This window comes from Palaemon carinicauda, chromosome 14 (genome assembly GCF_036898095.1).
Source record: "Palaemon carinicauda isolate YSFRI2023 chromosome 14, ASM3689809v2, whole genome shotgun sequence".
Taxonomy (NCBI): Eukaryota; Metazoa; Arthropoda; class Malacostraca; order Decapoda; family Palaemonidae; genus Palaemon; species Palaemon carinicauda.
In genome coordinates this window covers 23,013,067-23,015,785 of record NC_090738.1, presented here as the reverse complement: position 1 = coordinate 23,015,785, position 2,719 = coordinate 23,013,067, and the positions used below count along the sequence as shown (strand labels likewise).

At 36.9% G+C, this 2,719-nt stretch overlaps 1 non-coding gene across 1 annotated transcript; it reads left to right on the top strand.

The window, feature by feature from the left end:
* The first annotated feature begins 2,427 nt into the window (after positions 1–2,427).
* TRNAR-UCG (transfer RNA arginine (anticodon UCG)) lies at positions 2,428–2,500 on the top strand. Its single transcript has one exon. It is a non-coding gene; the product is annotated as a tRNA-Arg (tRNA).
* The last annotated feature ends 219 nt before the right edge of the window (positions 2,501–2,719 follow it).

Genomic DNA, 2,719 nt, shown 5'->3' with positions numbered 1-2,719 from the left:
GGGCGGGGTTTGGAGGGGTGGGATTCGAGCTCCAAGGATTCAAGTCTCCCTTTAGAAGGAAATGAGGGATGGAGAACCCTGGGGCAGGAGGTGTGGAATCGATTCGCCAGGAAATGGAAAGCAGGATCTCCTCTGCCTTGTAGAGAGACGGATCCTTCACTACTAAGGGAAAGAGGGGGCGAAAGAGGATGATGAGAGAGAGAGAGAGAGAGAGAGAGAGAGAGAGAGAGAGAGAGAGAGATTTAAGGCCCCGTTGTTAGAAGGGCCATTTATTTTAATAAGGTATTTGCCCAGCTTTTGTTTCTTAATAGCTCCTGCCTCTTCGCTATCACCTTCATATATTAATTGCGCTTTTGTTCTTTCCTCGCGTGGTTTGTTTTGGTCTTCTGTCAGTCAGTTGGTTGTATGAGCGATGAGTGAAGTTCGTCTGCTGTCTAATTTTTAATGACTTAATATATGTGAAGTGCTTTCTCTCTCTCTCTCTCTCTCTCTCTCTCTCTCTCTGAGAGAGAGAGAGAGAGAGAGAGAGAGAGAGAGAGAGAGAGAGTCTGAAGTCGTAATTTAACGTCCAGAGTCAAGGAGTCCGTCCAGTGTCGGCGTTTGTTAGGGCTAATCTAGACCTGCCTCTGGATGCAACGGAAATGTTAAGACGTGCCTGGATCGTCCAGGAAATGGAACGCTGAGTCTAAGGGGGCTAAACAGAGCTCTGCATCTGTTAAAGGGTATATAGCGAACCAAGTATCACATGCATTTATTTGATTATTACTACCAAATGTGGAATTGAACTTACAGTATGTTTGCTCGTGTGAGTAAGCATGCGTATGTATGATTAAATAATGGAACTATATAGATATGTAGATACTCTATGAAGATCAAACGGTCCAACTTCTGTGAATTCATTATTTTGAAGAGTTGTTGAATAGATAGGTTAGTTGAGAGGCAGATTTCATTAATGGAACATTGGGAGGCTTTGATATGAATTTGATAATGCTTATGGAAGTATCTGTTGGGGATGTAAGAAGGGGTATGAAAGATAAAAAATAAATAGACTCAAAGAGTTGGAGGGATTACAAATATAAAGTTTATCTTTGGTAGTGATAGTTTAATTCTGTGACTGACTATGGTGTGTAAGGTATGTATGGATGAAGAAAAGGTTCAAAATTCATGGGATTAGAAGAATTTTCAGACTTATTATTAGTAAGCATATCGGGGAAAGTTGTTTGTTTTGAGTGAAACAAAAGTACACAACTAATATATATGTGTATATATATATATATATATATATATATATATATATATGTGTGTGTGTGTGTGTGTGTGTGTGTGTTTGAGTGAGTGTGTGTGTGTGTGTGTGTGTGTGAGTGTGTGTGTGTGAGTGTGTGTGTGTGTGTGTGTGTGTATGATTAAAAAGAAATAAAATCAAGTTCTTACTATGTTACACCATATGAGAAATATGACAATAAAAGAAAATGACACGTGAAATACATTGGTTGACAGAAAACGCAGATAGATTGTGGAGAGATCTAATTTGTATTGCATGCCATGATCCACTATATAAAAGGCATTTTGTTATTGAAAAGAATTAAGAGTTGTTATGTCGTGTGGGAGGTACTCGTTTGGTGCAAAAGATTTTCTATATAATATATTTATGGATGGAGCAATCAATTATAGATTGAACTTTAGTATATTTGGAAGCGGTTCAAAATGATAATGGTTGATATGAATTGAACCTACGTATTTTACGAAAATGAGATTTTGAAAAAGCTTTACAAGTTAAATGGGAAGGATAGCAATAGTAAGGCAGTGAAAGTATATTGATGCATTTAAGATGGGAATATGAATGTTAATGCAGATGGTTAGAGAATTTTAGATGTAAATTCATATTAGTATTTGAAATTTAGTGTTGGTTAGATGACGGAAAATGTGATTCATTGATGCAATAACGTATTTGGATTTTACTATAGAATTGAAAAGGAAGACTCATGCCTATCTACATAAAGTACATTCGTTGCATAATATGAATACATAAGACGGGTTGACAGTGTGAAAAGTGAATAATTCATGAATAATTGATGAGTGCGTGAAGAGAAATGCAATGAGTATTATTATTATTATTATTACTTGCTAAGCTACAACCCTAGTTGGAAAAGCAGGATGCTATAAGCCCAGGGGGCCCAACAGGGAAAATAGCGCAGTGAGGAAAGGAAACAAGGAAAAATAAAATATATATAGTTAACGATCTGATATTGGGGAAGTTTTTGCATGTGGGTTTCATCACTGATTGAACGGTTGAAGAATGGACATGGGAGTGACTCATCATTTCCCACTTATAAAAAGACGAAGAGAATGATCGTTGCTAAATTTGCGCTTAAACTGCTCGATACCTCAGGAAGTTTAGGTTGGTGATATACCCCCGTGTTGTCAGAAGACCGTGTGGCCTAACGGATAAGGCGTCGGACTTCGGATCCGAAGATTGCAGGTTCGAATCCTGTCACGGTCGACGTGGAGTCTTTTGACCCCAAATTTTAAGATGTAGATATATGTTGCGTGTGTACATATGGATATACCTGTGTACAATTAATGGACATCTATGAATATATGTGTATCAAGATTAAAGATAAAGCAGGCGAAAATTGACGAAGCATGTTTTTTGTGTTTTGAGATACATTATGTATATATATATATATATATATATATATATATATATATATAATATATA